The 16,385-nt window shown below is 40.9% G+C and overlaps 1 pseudogene; it reads right to left on the reverse strand.

The window, feature by feature from the left end:
• Window positions 1–10,238: 10,238 nt before the first annotated feature.
• On the reverse strand, window positions 10,239–13,609 carry LOC112643772 (C-1-tetrahydrofolate synthase, cytoplasmic-like; annotated as a pseudogene).
• Window positions 13,610–16,385: the final 2,776 nt, after the last annotated feature.

Here is a 16,385-nt window from a genome sequence, read left to right on the forward strand (position 1 = left end):
GAAGTCAACACTGAGTTCCCTATACAGCCCTGTGCTTCAGATGTACTAACCTCAATCTGAAGTCAGACTGAATACCCTGGACCCTTTGCAACATGAAGGAGTCAGAGATTTTCCTGCATGGAATAGGTACCTAGTATGAATATCCACTTTCCTTTCTGTCCACTAAGGATTCTGCTAATAACACTATATGCAGAATTTATTAAATTGCCCTTTTTTAAAACCATAACTGTGTCTCTTTCAATACTGCTTCTAAATAAGAAAATGATCTTGATGAAAAAGATGTGGGGAAATTTGCTAATACCCACAGGCCTTATTAATCATGACATGCACCCCATTACTTGGAAGCAGCTGGCTTTATGGAACAATGTATTGTCCTATTGAAGATTCAGTATTAGTACCATCTGAGACAGCACTTAGCAAAGTTAGAGTACTATTTGCTTACAGGATGCAGTATATGCTCTGAGTGAATAAACAATATACAGTGTTGTTTTTCACATAGCCAGTCTTCATTGATTGTGGGAGTAAGGGGAATTTCACCAAAGGGTAAAAGTAGGTGTGGCTTTCTCACTATTATACCCAGGGACTCACTCACATTTTTTGCAACCTATCCCCCTACTTTGGGCACTGCATATTACTAAGTCTAGATCCTAAAGAAATATTTTCACTCAGAATATTTCCACTGAATTAAAAGTTGAGTATTTTAAAAATTCACACTATTGGACAAGTAGTTTTTTAAAAGGAGGGATAGTTCCTGAGTTGGCTATGGTAATTAATTCAGGTTCTCAAGAGTAAATAGAATTGCTGCTCAATAGTACATCCAAAAGGACAATGTCTGGAACTCAGAGATGCTCTTGATGATAAAAATTAACAAAAAACTCTAGTACCATGCAGGAAAAACCATTCTGAGTTAAGATGCCTCAGGAATGAAGCCTTGCATCAACACATCAGGTACAATACAGAATCTTTCCTAGGTAAGATGTTTACTGTATAGAAAAATCATGGACTGGGGACACCCTGCCAGTAAGTGGAAACAAGTATACAAAATAAGGTAAGGATTTGTGGATAAAATAAAATCTACCCACAAGGAGACAAGGGAGGTAAAGCTGAGCAGCATTCTTCAAAGTGTGTTCTCCAGACCCATGCAGACCTATGAACTTAGTGTTACCAGTCTACACAAGTAAAGCATGGAAATTGAGTGTTACTGTGTAGAAGATTTTATGGCAACATAGAGTAACTTTACTGTTATGAACAATTGCAGAAAAATGTAAACAGGGTAGTTGAAGAAGGAAGTTACAGATATCAACCATGGCCTTTGATCTTTGGCAGAAATGAGGACTGTGATATCCAACTCTTTTGTTCTTGCTGTGTCATGTATATATATTCATTAATATGTATGTAGATCCACCAACTTTCCTTTTCCTTTTTACTCTCTTTTATTTCTTCATATGTTAGCACTCATGAAATGTTGTGCATGTAAATTTTTGCACTGTAGACATCTGAGAAACTGGAAAGCATCTTACAATAGCATGTTATGGTTTAATGACAGTGTTTCTTCTTTTTAAAATTTGGGTTTTTTAAATATTTTATTTATTTATTCATGAGAGACACAGAGAGAGAGAGAGGCAGAGACACAGGCAGAGGGAGAAGAAGCAGGCTCCATGCAGGGAGACCGATGTGGGACTCAATCCCGGGACTCCAGGATCGCACCCTGGGCTAAAGGCAGGCGCTAAACCGCTGAGCCACCCAGGGATCCCCTCTTTTTAAAATTTGAAGTGGAATAGCATTAATAAGATGAAACTTGCAAATGATAAATGTCTCAGATTGTTCAAATTCAATAAATATATTTTACTGGCAGTGGTTAACTTTAAAATCTAGTATCAAAAATTACAGAAAACCAACATGAGATTACGACTATAATGGAGAGGAGTAAACATCACCCAAAATGCTGAAATCAGTCAGTAAATAATGAGACTGAATCTTGCTCTTTTGAAGAGAATGTGAGGATGTTTTCATTTTTGAGGGATAGTTGTGTTATGTTAGATAAGAGTGTGCAGTTGATGCTATAATTTTTTGGGAGGCTGCATATAAAGGAAGGATACATATCAGGCAATCAACAAGTAGACTGGACTAGCCATCAGTTGTATGTCACTCTAAAAATCTTTTGCCTCTCCAGTCATTGTAAATCCCATGTTCTTCAATGAAACACCAAAACTATATCTTCCAATTACTTGCAAGCAGGCAGGTACTGGCTTTCACCAAGCTAAAGCACCCAAGGCACACAAGATGGAGGAGAGAAAAAAAAGAAAATTTGAACAACTCATGTGGTAAAGGAGAAATGTAAGTCACAAGCTATAAGATTCATGTGATTGCCAAAGCCACGCTAAAGAATGCAAATCCCATTTCTTCAAATGTTGGATTATCTCAATGGTCCCTTGTTTGAAAGTCACGCTACAGAGATATATGGAGATTGTTCCAAGCTGGAGATTAATAAGATAGGGATGGCAGAAAGTCAATAAGACAGTAAGTCTAGGGCTGCAGGAAAGAAATTTAAGGTATTTAGTAGGGTCTAAGACAAAGCAATGGACTTAAAAGTTAGAAAAAGTGGAATAGTGATAATAAGCACCTAATAAATAAGAGGAGGGATAATACAATATATATATATTATATAATATAGAGAAGACAAAACAGATACAGAAAAACACAAATACTGTACAGCTTGTTTTAATGACACCTCCGTGTTAGGAATAATCTTTCATCTGTTGTCCACTTCTTTGTTGCTATTGCCAGTAGGTCCTAAAAGCCATACCCTTGGGGATAGGTCAGCCCTGGGAATGAAGAGAACTCCAATGGCAGAATTTTCCCTTTTCTGTCTCATTTTGGAGCTATCTTCTGATTTTGGAGCTATCTCGTTCTTGAAGAAAAGCTTTACTCATTGTTTTTTCTCTCTCTTTTTTAAAAAACACATTAAATTTAAATAGAATACAGTCTCTAGAGGACATATCCCTTGTAGTAGGGGGCTTCAGCTAATAGATTCCTAGAAAAGCCTCTGAGAATCCATGCTCCCAGCTTCTGTGGTGTTGATGCTGAACTTAGACTGAAGTACAAAGTTCAGTTAACAGAATGCCTTTCTAGAATAAGGTCAAAAAGCAAAGTACAAAAATTCATTCATTAATTTCTGCCCCAAGTGCTTTTAGTTAAAGTGTGGCCAATTAAAAACAAACAGACAGAGATACAAAAATCTATGACACTTATTCTGTTGACAACTGAGGTCTGTGTCTTACTCCTTCATATCTAAGTGGGTTGTGTCACTGCACTGACAAATAGAATCAAAAAGAAGTGGCAGTTCTGGGCCTTGGCTCTATGAGACTGAAAGCTTTCATTCCTCTCTCCAGAACACTTGCTGTTGGCCCCTCTTTGCCATAGGAGTCCCTAGGTAAGAGGTTCTAGTATCTACAGGAGAAACTGCATGGCAATGTCCTGATATTGCATGGAGAGGGACGCAACTGAACCAGTCTCCTCAGCCTTTTTTGCCAAGACTCCAGGTATGATAGTGAACTCGTCTTTGACCCTCGAGACCAGCCTAAGCCATCAGCCAAGTACCACTGAAAGAACCCCAGTTCTTTAACTCAATGTTATACGAACAGAAGGGCCCAACTGTGTTCTGCCCAAACGCCCGATATATAAAATCATGGGATATAATTAAATGGTTGTTATTTCAAGCCACCAGGTTTGGGGATAGTCTGTTACACAGTAATAGAAAATCTGAAAAAGAAGTATGGCTGAAAATCTGTGTGTAAAGACTATTTTTATAAATCTGCTATAAATTTCTCCTTAATTTACCTCATAATTTAGAGCTACCTTCTGTTCCTTTTGGTGAGTACTTTAAGAATTGTTGTCCTTAAGTCCCTCTGTTAATGACCTGCAAAAATAAGCTTATCTTCATATGGGAGTTTCATACCTGAAGCAATAAAATTAGTAATCTTTTATTAAAAATAATATAAAGCACAAATCTTCCTCTTCTCTCTGTTCTCACTCCTGTTTTACTTCTAAGTAAAGCATGTAAGCAAAGCATTTACATTCCTATGTTTTATAATTACTCAGACACATATCATTGTGCATATTTAAAAAAAAAAAAACAGTAGGGTAATGTTCGCTGCAATGGCTTCATTCCAAGTTTGATCCACCTAACGCCCACAGGCAGAGTGGGTGAAGCGATTTGCCAATCCGTAAAGCATTTGGGATCCTCCTGGGTAAAATGTGGTGTTGGAATTATAAGACCATTATCATTAACAATTGGCAGGAGGCGCCTCTCATTTCTCCTGGAGAGATTACAAGGGTTGAAGGATGTTTCCCTTAATCACCACACTGACCTCACCTGACAGAGGCTAGTGCTACTTGAAAGTGAGCTCACTGGCCGGGTCCCTGAGGTCCGAGCATCTCCTTGCTCTGAGCAGCAGGGACACAGTCCGGGGTAAGGAAATGAAATTCCTATGCCAGACAAAAGGGTTATGGCAGTTGGTGGTCATTACTCAGAATATTGCTTCTGGGGGAATTAGATGTGAGAAATGTCATAGAAGGAGGAAGAGATACATTTAGGACAGTTTCATCCATCAGCCTCATCAATCTGTGCACCTAACACAGACACCCCGGTACAGCATCTCCGGCCCACAGAGGAGTTGACATGTATAAGCTACATGATATAAGCCAGTGTTTAGTCATTGAGTAAAACAATAGTAACTATCATTATGGAATACCTACGGTGTGCTCGGCACTCTACCTTTTCTCATTTAGTCATGATAGTAGTTCTATAAATTGGAAGTATTTTTCACTATATAGATGAGCCCACTGAGGCTGTGAGAAGTTTAGTAACCTGCCCTGGATTATATAGCTCAGAAATGGCATAAATGGAATTCAGCCACTTTCTGATACAAAATTGCTGCTCTTTCACTTCTATAAATTGATAAAACAGCCTTAGAATTTAGATTCATCTGCTTAAAAAAATCAAACAAGAAAATAAACAATAACTAGAAATGCAAGAGCATTGGAAGAAAGATTGCTTGCTATAGTGAGAATTCTAGAAATATTATCTACGAATAAGGAAACAGTGAAGTAAATTCTTGACAAACATAAAAGCAGTAAAGAAGAGAGAGCTTACTATTGTCTAAGTATAGCTCAATGTACTTCTACACTAACTTGTTTCATCCTCCACAATGACCCTATGAGATAGATATTATTAATAGCCCCATCTTACCAATGAGGAAACTGAGGCATTCAGAGATTAAGTTACGTGCTCAAGTTTACACAGCCAGTAGGTTAGCCAGGTGTTGAGTCAGGATCCTAACCTTGGAGTCTAGTCTCTTAGTCTCCAGTGCACTGGCTGGAATTGGAATGCTAGTTCTGCCTCTTTCTAGTTTGGTTCCTTAAACTTCCAGAGTCAGATTTCCTTCATCTCTACAAAGGGGATGATGATACCCCACCTAGGAAATCACTGGGAGGATTACACATCTGGTCAACAACACATCAACAAGCACCATGCTTGGCCCATAACCTTCTTCCCACATTCTTGGCTAGTCCCCCACTTGTTTCTTCCTTCCTTTTGTTCTCCTTCATGCTCTTTCCTCTACCCTTATCCTCTCCCACATTGATTCATTAGGGCCGGCTCTGTGTGTATCCCCAAAGGCATTAGAGTAGGCTTCCTGACTTCCAGCTAGGGGTGATGCTCAGACCCTTGTTCCACGTTCTGTTCTTCCTCCCCCTTCATCCAAGCTCATGCCACTAAAGGTCATTTGTGTATGAAGTCTGATTGAAGCCCCCCGTTGAGAAAATATCTGTTGCTCTAAGGATTGAAACTCCCCCAGTGGAGAGTTCCAGCAAGTCACTGCAGGAAATGCTGGTACCAGAACTGGGGTTGCTCCAACTCCATGTATTTGGTGACAACACCATTGTCACAAAGTCTGCTTTCAGATTCATCTGCATTAGGCCCATAGAACCAGAGCTGAGGAAACATCAGCTGGGCTGGCACAGTCCTTATTTCTTTCATGTCCCCCTTGTCAACAGTTTGAAAGTGAGATGGCTAATTTTGTGCCTGACAAGAAAGGACGGATCATTTTCTCAGATGCTGTTATCAGCAGAGTCAGAGCTGGTACACTCTCTGAGGGAGTCCCTGAACCACAGGTTACTGGCAGGCAGACAAACACTCGCTGACAGCCATTTGTGACCAACTATGAAACACCATCTGCTGTGGTTGGGGGAGGAAGGGCTCCAGCAAGTGAGAGCCACTGTAGAACCTTTCCCCGTGTTAACTCAGGGTGGCCTGTAGGTACCCCCGGAGGAAAACCAGTTTTGTATTCCTGGATAGTGTGTCTCATCCAGATTCATACATACATAAATGAGAGAATATGGATATTTTTTCGAGGAGTCGAAAAAAATTTATATCTATCTTTATGTGAAAATACAAACATTAAACCACTGAATGCAGCAAAACAATATTGTGAAACAAATACTGTCCAGATCTGGGTAAACGTCCTTTGGAGATTTGAACTAACTTGGGCATGGACACCAACAAAAGGACAGCAAAGACTGGATTGATAGGTCTTTGAGGTTTGAGTTTGGGATTAAAAAAATCTTATCATTTCTGCATTTTGGGGGAGGAGAGGGGGCTGACAATTTCTGGAAGGAGTTTTACTTTATCACTCAAGATGTACATCAAGAAAAGTAGTTATTTATAATGAGTGACAGAAACATTATTCAGAAGAGAAAGAGACTTTCCTGGGAGGAAAGATTTCAGGTCTTAAAGATACTCAAGAAAAGGAAGTCTTTTTTGCTCATTAACTTGAATAAGGCACACAGCCAATGGCATATGCCAACCCTCTCCCTCTCTGGTTGGAAGTCTGGGTTTTCATTTTTGGGAGTCTTAATAGTCTTGTGTCTCATGATTAAGTAATGAGAGCTGGCATCAAAGTATCTGAAGTTTAGCTGATCTTGCATTTATCCTCATAGGCCAAGGAAGATTGTAAAACAAAATGATTTGAAGCCAAATGTGCAAGCAAATATAGATGAATAGATAGAAGAAAGAAAGAAAAAGAAAGAAAGAAAGAAAGAAAGAAAGAAAGAAAGAAAGAAAGAAAGAAAGAAAGAAAGAAAGATGTAGATACACACACACACACAATACTGGTTCTTTCTGACTCTCTGCTTGAACTCAGGGCCTCGGCAGGAGTTACAATGTTTGCTGGTGGAAAATACTTTCCCCAGATTAAAATATCTGAGTTCTGTATTCTAGCTCCCAGCTGAAAAGCCAACCTATTACTGAATCATTCTGGTTAAACCTATCAGAATGTCCATACTTATGTCCTTTCCAAGTTCTTAAGATGGGAGATAGCAGGGATATGTGTCCTTGCATTTTAATCTCCTAGAACAGAAGAGGAGCTTCTGTTCCAAAGCTGAAATTCAATAACCTCAAGAGAAGAATCCAGCTCATCCCTGAAATCTGTGCCTCAGAGGGAGGGGAGGATGGGGGTGGCAGTCCAGGCCTTGATGAATCCCATTACACCAAAGCGTGGGTATGACCTGCTCAGGGGAACAGAACACAGCGGTGATGGAGGATAGGGGAAAAAAAGATTTAAATGTGCTTTCACTTATGGCCGTGCAATATGAAAAACAAATCTAAACATTTGTCTGTAGAATCAGGTGATGATTGGCTGTCTGCTGTCTCAAGGGGGGCAGCAAAATGGTCCATGCACCTGCCACCTAATTCAGTTTAAAACCTGACACATTTACCAAGAGTGGGCTGGCATAATGAAGTTCATTCAGGCTGTCAGTGGAGTCAATAACTTATCCCCAACTGCTTTTGTTTCAGCAGCGGCAGTCCCTCTGATCGGCTGAGGTACTTATTCAAGTAAAATTTATTTTCAATTGCCGGCCATAATGCCGTGGGCACAAGCCTGGCTTTGACAGAACCTTTTGCTCAAGGCTACGCTATTGTTAGAGTTTGTGTCCATTGTCTGGGGTCTTTGATCTGTCAAAGCTGCTTAACAAGCTGGTTAAAAACTGTTTCAGATAACAGGTGTGTCCTTTGAGGGCACAGGGACATTTTTCAGCTCCTTCAAAAGACTGGTTTGAGGATTGACTAAAATTTACAAGCTGGTTGGTGGTGATGTATGTACAGCACTTTTAAAACAAGAAACTGAGATTTAATGTCTTTACTTCCTCAGATTTCTGCAACAAGCAATCTTTTTAGATGGGAGATTTAAGAGGCTTGTTGTTATTGTTGTTTCAGCAAATCAAGTGTTAAATTGTATGTAGATTTGTATGGAATCAGGGCGAAAGTTGAACGTGCACTAGAGGTGGGAGAGGCAGCTATGGGCACCCATGCAAAGGCCCTGTGGTCACTGATGGCCACCCAATTACTTCCGAAAATCAAAAAGTCTTCTCACTTCCAGAAAGGCAATCTGACAGCAAAGGGGGACAGGCATGCTCTGGAGAGTGTTGAAAATGTACTCCTTTTGCTAACTATTGGGTCAGAAAAGAAACAAAACAAAATTAAGTATGACAAAGGTTTTCTGGGGGGAGCCACGTGATTTCTCCCTATCAGTTTCAGAAGCCCCTTCGTATTTTTTTGAGGGTGAATACACACTCAGCCACCTCTTTTCAAGCTTATCATAAGCCTTCTTACTCCCTCCCCTTTTATGGCAGTAATTTTGTTTTGGCTGAAGATTAATGGGGCTAAAAAGATGTAGAGCCTGAACCAGGGGCACAACTGGGTCATTTACACTATTCATCTGCATAAAGCTGCTTCAAGTTCACCCGACCTTCTTTGGGAAACAGTAAAAACTAAAGTCTTCCCTCTGGGTGGAAACTGTGGCGACATACCACACCGCTAATTTTTTAGATATTTCTAATATTTCTAGGTATTTCTAACTTTTGTCAGAAATGGGAAATTTAAAATTCAAGAACCCAACTATATCTTTTTCATCTAAAAATCATCCCTGAAGAAGCAAATCCACAAAATTTGCCTAAAATAATCATGCGCATTAGTTCTCTTTCTAAAGTAGTTAAGTCTACTTTATAATAGATGCAGCTGTTATACCAGAAAGAAGTTTCTTTAAGGGTCTCCACGAAAGGAGGTTTAAAAAGGAAACAAGTAGAAAATTTGTATTTAAAAAAATATCTTTTTAAACTGGTTTCTTATTCCCCAAAACAAAGCAAAAGAAAATAAAGCAGAAGGAACATAACTAATGTGCTTACTACATGTAAAAAAGCCCTTACAATATGCAAGAAAATCTTCACTACATATAAATGTTTCATGTGTTGTAGAGACATCTCCAATAATGGGAAAAAGGAGGGAGAATTAATAAATCACTTGAGGAAATGTGGGTAGTTATAAAGGGAGAAAAATCAATTCTGGTTCTCACCCTGCATCATGCTCAGAAATAACTCCCAGGGAGAGACACTGTAGTTCACATTTGAGTGGAAGCTGGAGTTTAAATTTGGGCAAGATATTAGTTTCTCTGAATGTCCTACATAAATCGCTGCTCATTCATAAAATGAGGACAAATATTTGAGATACCTCAAGAGAGTGTTTGGGGATAAAATATGAGAACTATGAAAAAAGAAATTTGGCCCTCTAGGTATTACTAGCTGTTACTACTGAGTCACATCACATAATTACTAATAATTACTAATACAAAGATTGATTATTACTAATTTTGGGATATAGAAGGATTTGCTAAAGCATAAAGATAATTTTTAAAAAGCAGATTCATGGCTATAACAACATGTATCCATAAATTCTCTAGGAATTAAAAAAAAGTAGCCAAAAGAAATTAAATACAAGAAAAAAAATTTCAAGAACAAAAAAGAAAACAAAGAATTAAAAATAAGTAAATAAACAACAAGTCACTAAAGTTAAAAGGCAGATGACAACCTCGAAAAGACATTTTTAAGGAAAGGTTTTCCACCTTCTGTATAACTTTGTGAAATACTAAGTTGTCAGTAGTTAATTTGGTAAGAAAACATAAACTGATAATTTCCATGGAAGGAAATACTATTTTCTGATGATTGTAACATCAGATTATGAACTCTGGAAGGCTCAGGAATTTTATCAACATTTTTTTACTACAGTTTTTCTGGAATCTTGAAAAGAACCTACTACACAGCCTCTGCATGCCTCCCGTCTTCATAATGTCCTTTGTTATTAAAGAAATGCATTTTTTTCACCAATCATTTCCTTTATTCTGCGGCACTTCAATAAAGTAAGTAGACTTGTGCATGATTTATGTTAATTTATACATGATGGTGGGAATTAAGACCAAAGAAAGGCTTCTGGGGGGAATTCCTGCTCTTTATTTCCTAAGATCTTCAGGGCAGGGGCTGACTTCTCTGGACTTCCCCACACTTCCTAACCAACAGTCGGCCTGAATGGACATTGGCCAAATGTTCCGAGCAGCGTCTGGAAGAGAGGCAATCTGTTTAGAACAAACCAATCACCTCTTCAGTTTCAGGGTCCAAATCAATATAATAGAAACAGGGCCAAGTGGGGAGTCCAGGCATTGTGCTCATTGTCTCTACCAAGGGGTAGGCGCTGGTGCGGATGCTACAAATGGGCAAGACAAAGCCTGTGGGCACACCCTTTTGCTCTGGGTTATGAGACAAGGACAAGTGTGTTTTGGCCATGCAGATAGGCAAGTTCCCAAAGTCCTGTTTTGTGTAGACTTCAGCTTTGTAGTGAGCTTCAGGAAGCAATTCTATGTTGTCAGCCCCATAGATTTTCTGCGCAATGATCCTGATTTTATCCTCAACTGGGAGCTTGAGGTCATAAAGGAACTGGAAACTGCTGGGTGCCTGAGTTGCTCTTGGAAGGCCCGAGCTAGGGCTAAGGTGCCCATACCCCCTTCTGCCCCATGAGTGCATTTCACAGCATCAAAAGCCCCATGTTCTTTGGCAAGGCCACTGACGACGTCCAGCTCGGCCTCTTATCTGTCTTTTTTTTTTTTTTTAAGATTTTATTTATTTATTAGAGAGAGTGAGCAAGACAGAAAGAAGAGAGAGAGAGAGCATGAACGAGGGTGGAGAGGGGTTAGGGAGAGGGAGAAGCAGACCCTCCTGTTAAGCAGGGAGCCCAACATGAGGCTTGATCCCAGGACACTGAGATGGTGACCTGAGCTGAAGACAGGCACTTAACGGACTGAGCCACCCAGGTGCTTAAAGATTTTACTTAATTTATTCATGAGAAAGAGAGAGAGAGAGAGAGGCAGAGACACAGGCAGAGGGAGAAGCAGGCTCCATGAGGGACCCTGATGTGGGATTTGATCCCGGGACTCCAGGATCATGCCTTAGGCCAAAGGCAGGTGCTAAACTGCTGAGCCACCCAGGCGTCTTGAATGCATTCACGGCCACCACCATGGGAACCCCAAATATTCTGACATTTTCAATTTTTCTTTAAGTTACTGAAGCTTTTTTCAAGCAGCTCCAGGTTCTCCTCTATGTAAGCCTTGGGAAGAGGCAGTCCTGCTGTAACCGTGGGGCTGCCTCCGTGCCCTGTAAGAGCCCTGACAGCCGCAACAAGCTCCACTACGTGAGGGCGGGGACCAGAAACCTGCATTTGATGTTAAAAAACTTTTCCATTCCAATGTCTGCTCCAAATCCTGCTCAGTCACCACGAACCCTTCAGGGCCAAGCTTGAGTGCCATGCTGGCAAATGGTTCAGCATGAACGAATCCTGGAGTGCCCTTTAATGTCTGCATGAGATTGGGCTTGATTGCACCCTTCATAAGCACTGTCAATACACCACTTACCCCCAGATCTTCGGTACTGATAGGCTCCCCTTTCTTACTGGATGCCGTCACCATTTTGCTCAGTCTTTTCTCTCTCATGTCTTCTAGCGAACTGGTGAGAGCCAGCATAGCCATGATTTTACTGGCCACAGAGATACCAAACTGGTCCATCTGTGTGTGCCCTTCTCCGTTGGAGCCTGTCTGATTGTGATCTTCCTTAGAAGAATCTATCATTGGTATCCAATACTCTTTGCCAAGTTATGGTTTCTGGATCAATGTCCAATCTTGCAAATCTGTTTATCTCGGTCATCAGTCAGTGGGGTAGGGTCAGTTTTTTCAATACTCAGTCGCTGTAACCTTCGGATTTGGATATCAGAGAACTTTCTCACTCCATTTACTGATGGTACCAAATGATTAAAGAGACCCTTGTCTGTCTGCATCAGTTTGTGGAACATCTGGGCATCGATGGCTGCAGCGACAAGGTTATTCGCTGCAGTGATGGCATGGATGTCACCAGTGAGGTAGAGATCAAACTGTTCCATAGGAATGACCTGTGAGTAGCCACCTCTTGCAATGCCATCTTTTATTCCAAAGGTGGGGCCCTGAGAAGGCTGTCGTACACACGCAAAGACGTTCTGATGAAGATGGGTGCCAAGGGCCTGCACCAGCCCAATGGTGGCTGTGCTTTTCCCTTCTCCCAGGGGCATTGGGGGTGATTCCAGTCACCACCACGTATTTCCCATCAGACTGGTGCTTCAGGCGTTCCAGTGCTGACAGCAGAACCTTGGCCTTTGTATCACCGTACATTTCCATCTCTTCAGAGAGCAGACCAATTTCCTGAGCCAGGCTGCCAATGGGCTTTGGCTTACAAGACCGTGATATATCAATGTCACTTGGAACAGGAGTCTTGAGGTTAAGGTTGTTATATTGAATCATCCACTTTCCTGGCTTAAATTTCTCCAGGAAACGCTTTGCTCCCCACTGTGCTCTGCATTAGCATTGTCGCCATCATGGGCCCCATGCTACCAGGAACAGGAGTGATGAAGCCTGCCCTCTCTTTGGCCTCATTGTATGCCACATCACCTACCACTTTTCTCCCATTTGGTTTTGTATCACCTGTAATATAATTGATCCTGCAGTCGATGACTATTGCAGGTTAGATCCACTCCCATTTTACCATTTGTGGCTGACCAGTTGCTACCACCAGGATGTCACCTTTATTTACCTCCTTGCCTAGTTTGGCAGTCTTGGAGTGGCAGGTGGTCACTGTGGCATGGTTCCACAGAACCAGGTCATGCATCAGAGCACCAACTATCTTACTGAGCCCAACCACTACAGCGTGCCTTCCAGCAACCTATACCCCTGTCTCTTTGATGAGTTCCAAGCATCCTTTAGGTGTACGATGGATGAAACAGTCATTCAGGTCACCTCTAGCAAGTTTTCCAGCACTGATGCTAGTCAACCTATCCACATCCTTTTCAGGTACAACAGCATTGACCACTGCTTCAGTGTTAATGGGGTTCTCCGAATCTAAAGGCAGCTGCACTATGAAACCATGGACAGTGAGGTCTTCATTCAATGATGCAACATACTTTAACACCTCAGATTCTGTGGCTGTTCTTGGTAATTTAATGTGTGTGCTCTGATCCCAATCTCTTCAGCAGCTTTCAGCTTCACATTTATATAAAGATTAGAATCATCTCTGTCATTAACCTGTAAAATTGCCAGGCCTGGTGTAAAACCAGAACTTGCTCCTTCATCTGAGTGACTTGGTTCTTCAGTCTCTCCCTTATTTGCACAAAGACCACCTTCCCGTTCAGGATTTCTGCTGATATCATGACCTTTATTAGTCTGCTGCCCATGACAGACACCACCAAAATTGATGATTGACTAGCTCCCAAGAAATGCAATTTTAAGCAGGTATGTAAGATGATAACCCTAGGTACAAAGAGAGCAGTATACACCAAACTGGTTATTCAAACTTATTTATAATAATGAGACACTGGAGAAAGACTCGGTAAACAAGTATGGAGAAAAGGGATATTTTTATCTTATAAAAGGAAAAAAATGATTTTAATTCTTCTCCTTCCAATGTTCATTTTAAAGGAGAAACAAAAAATTGTTCTGACTTAAATATTGCATTTGAACTTCTGTAAACCTAAAGGTACAAAAACGCTCTGCATGGGCTGCTTTGCTCTTTTTGTAAGAATTGGATTTAGGGTAGAACTTAAGTCAGTCAGGTATTCAATAGCAACCTGTTTTCCTAATCCTTTCCTCTTCCAAGAGCAGACCAGAATGGTCGCTCACATGTGCTCATCTCTAGGGAGTATCAAAGTTTCTTCCTCCCGACCATAGCCCTCTCCATACCTTACTTCAGTTCTACTCCTCCCCCCTTGCATAACACATCCCACCAAAATTACATACATACCTACAAACATGTGTATGCACATGAGCTTTTATTTGGATCTAACAGGGCATATATTATCAGTCCACAGACCTCTTAAAGGGTTTCTGCTGTAGAACAAGGCAGCATTATGAGCTCTCAAGCAGCCATGACCTCCTCACTTATTCTCCTGATCTTCCTTCCCGAATTTTAAGGTTGATGGGGCAAGACTGGGCCCACTTGGGAGGTTAAATGATGGCAGGGTGGGTATACTGGCTGGAATAATGCCCCTCCAAGATTCATGTCCCCCCAAAACCTGTGAATATTTGGAAATAGGGTCTTTGTAAATGCAATCAAGTTAAGATGGAGGTCATACTGGAATAGGGTGGGCCCCCAAATCCAATGCTGGATGTCCTTATAAGAAGAGGGAAATTTGGATCCAGAAACACAAAGATACAGAGGAAAAGCTGTGTGAATACAGAAGAAGAGATTGGAGTTACGCAGCCACGAGCCAAGGAACACCTGGGGCCACTGGAAGCTTAAAAGAGATGAGGAAGGATTCTCCCCTAGTACTATTGGAGGGAATGTGGCCCTGTCAACACCTTGGTTTCAGACTTTTTATCTAAGAGCATGAGAGAATAAATTTCAATTGTTTTAAGCCACCCAGTTGGTGATACTTTGTTACAGCAGCCATGGGAAACTAATACAGGAAGTTGCAAGGGAGGCATTGAGCAAACCTGCTTAAAATCTGAGTCTTCTACCAAAGGAGCTTGCACATGGTTGGGAGACCTGGTGGAGAACTGGTCAAAGTTCTGGCTGTGGAAAACTCATTGACCTGGATACTCTCTGTACATCACCCTCAGAACCCAGCTACCCATGCCAGCAGCTGAAAGTCGGGATGGGTGTTTGTGGATCCTAGCAATCACTCACATGTTCCCTGACTAGTAACAACCACCTAGATGGTCTAGGATTCTAGATTTCTGAAGTTTGCTCCTCTCATCAGTGGATCAGTAACTATCCATTCATCTTTATCTGCCTTCCACTTGCTCTCAAAGAATCACAGATTATTAGAAAAAGTAAGAGCCTTAAGAACATTTATTCCAATGTTCTCATTTCACAGAGAATAAAACAAGCTCAGAAGAGTTAAGTGAGTGAACTCAGGTCACACAGCTCTGCTGGAGTAGAACTGGCACCAGAATCTTGTTCTCCTGACTTCAAATGCCACGTCCTTGGACAGTGAATTACTCAGGGCTCTCATCTTAGGCTCAAGGAGATCTAAAGAAGAAAAAAGAGGCAGCCTCTACTCTTATAATTAAATTCTTAATTATGTAATCCATGGTTTCATGTCTCTCTTCCCCTCTGCAATAAAGCCTTTTGAGGGCAGAGGTTGAGTCTTTCTTTAGTGATCATCAGGTATCAGTTGGTCTCTTCACATAGATACAGACAGACAATTGTCTGAAAGAATTGGCTCATGTGAACTGTGGAGACTCCTAAGTTTGAAATTTGTAGGGAAGACCAGCAGGCTGGAAACACAGGCAAGGTTTCTATGAGAAACTGCAGGTTTTGATTGTAAGTCCTTTGACTGATTGGATGGGGTCCACCCACTACAGAAGGTAATCTTTACATAAAGTCAGATGGTTTAAATGTTAATCACATCTACAACATAGCTTCACAGCAACATCTAGACTAGTGTTTGGCCAAACAACTAGTGTTTGGACACTGTAGCCTAGTCAAGTTGACACATCAAAATAATCCTTATACATCTCCACCATCTAATTCATATTTCCTGGTTCCCACCATCTGGATTTCTCTAGCTTCAGTCTGACTTTCAGGTTATGGCTCATCTGTCATTCTTCAGTGAAACTTTCCCTAACTTCCTTAGCTAAATTTAATTAACCAAGTCATGATATTCTGCTGTTTGGATTCCTTCATATCTCTTGTTTCTATCATATTAATTTATTTGTTGCTTGCCTGCTTATTTGCTGTCTCCTCTGTAGAATGAGATTAGGGAGCCTTAACTATCTTGTTCACCACTTTATTTCAAGAAAGAATTTACTATAGTGGTTAAGAGCATAGACACTGGGGACGGGTTGCCCAAGTTTGAATTACACCCTTGCCATATGATAGTTATGTGTCTTTGGGAAAGTTGCAGAATCTCTCTGGGCCTTAGTTTTCTTGCCCTTGGACCCAGAATAATAGTAGCATTTTACTATTTACCTCAGGTTACTACA

The sequence above is a fragment of the Canis lupus genome, chromosome 1, assembly GCF_003254725.2.
Source record: "Canis lupus dingo isolate Sandy chromosome 1, ASM325472v2, whole genome shotgun sequence".
Taxonomy (NCBI): Eukaryota; Metazoa; Chordata; class Mammalia; order Carnivora; family Canidae; genus Canis; species Canis lupus.